This window comes from Echinops telfairi, unplaced genomic scaffold (assembly GCF_000313985.2).
Source record: "Echinops telfairi isolate 266 unplaced genomic scaffold, ASM31398v2 ScPeMD7_7469;HRSCAF=8507_1, whole genome shotgun sequence".
Taxonomy (NCBI): Eukaryota; Metazoa; Chordata; class Mammalia; order Afrosoricida; family Tenrecidae; genus Echinops; species Echinops telfairi.
In genome coordinates this window covers 5354716-5356287 of record NW_022111373.1, presented here as the reverse complement: position 1 = coordinate 5356287, position 1572 = coordinate 5354716, and positions in this window count along the sequence as shown.

Sequence of the window (1572 nt, the reverse complement as noted above, 5' to 3'; positions counted from 1 at the left end):
AGTGAACTGGGCTTTACCTCAAACTCACCTTAGGGATGAAACTCCCTAGTGCCAGAAGACAGAGAACTGGTGGTGGAAGTTGGACATTGGTTTATATCTCTTGCCTTGGGTGCACAGTGAATGGTGGCCTGGAACTAGCATATAATTACTATTAAATGCCCTCCTTGCTTCATTATAACATGTATTAATCTGGTAGGCATGACTCCACTGTTGTGAATTACTGGAAGATTTGCTCTATTACCAACCTGGACACCAAATAGTGTCCAGTGACTTAAGAGTTTAACCTGTACAAGACAAAAGTTTATATATTGCATTTCTTAACTGGCCTATATGCATATAATTTTCTTTTCTTAACAGTGTTTTAAACTCTATACCAGTAGTTATCAACCTTCCAAATGCCACGACCCGTTAATACAGTTACTCATGTTGTGGTAACCACCCCCTCAACCATAAAATTATTTTTGTTGCTACTTAATAATTGTAATTTTGCTACTGTTATGAATCAGGCGACCCCTGCAAAAGGGTCGTTTGACCCCCCAAAGGGGTAGCGAACCACAGGTTGAGAACCGCTGCTCTGTAACATTGGCTAAATTAATGACACTAGTAGTTATGGATTGGGTTGCCCACCATAAGGTCTCTGGTTCAAAACCACCAGCCAGCTCCACAGAGGAAGGACGAGGCTTTCTATTCCTGTGCAGATTTGCAGACTCAGAGAGTCAGAGGGCCAGTTCTACCCTGCCCTGTAATGTCACTATTAGTCAGCACTGACTTGACGGCAGTGGAAATGATGCCTCGGGGGGTGGGGGGGTGATGGATAATGGTCTCAACACTAAATGAACACTGAGCACTCGATGATGAATCTAAGGTGAACCAGAGACATATGTAAACCACAGATGCATGACTGGAGTTTGGGTTCACCCTTAATTCTAGCCCCAGTCTAAGAACAATCCAGTCTTAGGACATGGCCCTGCTTGATACTCACCCTCATGAAGAGATCACTGAAGATACGGTGTTATAACAAACTGTGGAGAAGAGAGGGTCTTTTTTTTTCCTTTTCAGACTTGTAATATTTTTAATAATGAACTAGTAGGTCTATATAATTTCACTAATTTTGTATTGAAAATACTGCATATTTATCTATCACCTATCTATCTATCTATCATCTATCTATCTATCTGTCTATCATCTATCTATCTATCTATCTATCTATCTATCTATCTATCTATCTATCTATCATCTATCTATCTCCATCTCACTGCCATATTACTTATAGTGATACAACTGGATAGAGTAGAGCTACTGCTTCTGTGGGTTTCTTTCTTTCTTTTTAAAAATTTATTATTAATTGGGACTTAATACTTATATCATTCCATAATCCAATCATGTCAAGCAGAATTGTACAATTGCTACCACATCAGTTCCCAAACATTCTCTTTATTCCCGGAGTTCTTGACATCATCTCCCTTGTACCCCCAAACACCTCTGTACCTACCCCCATCACCCACCCCAGACAAGTCTTAAAGGCTTGTCTTCAAACAAGCCTCCCTCTAAGTGAGGCATCAACTAAGTCCA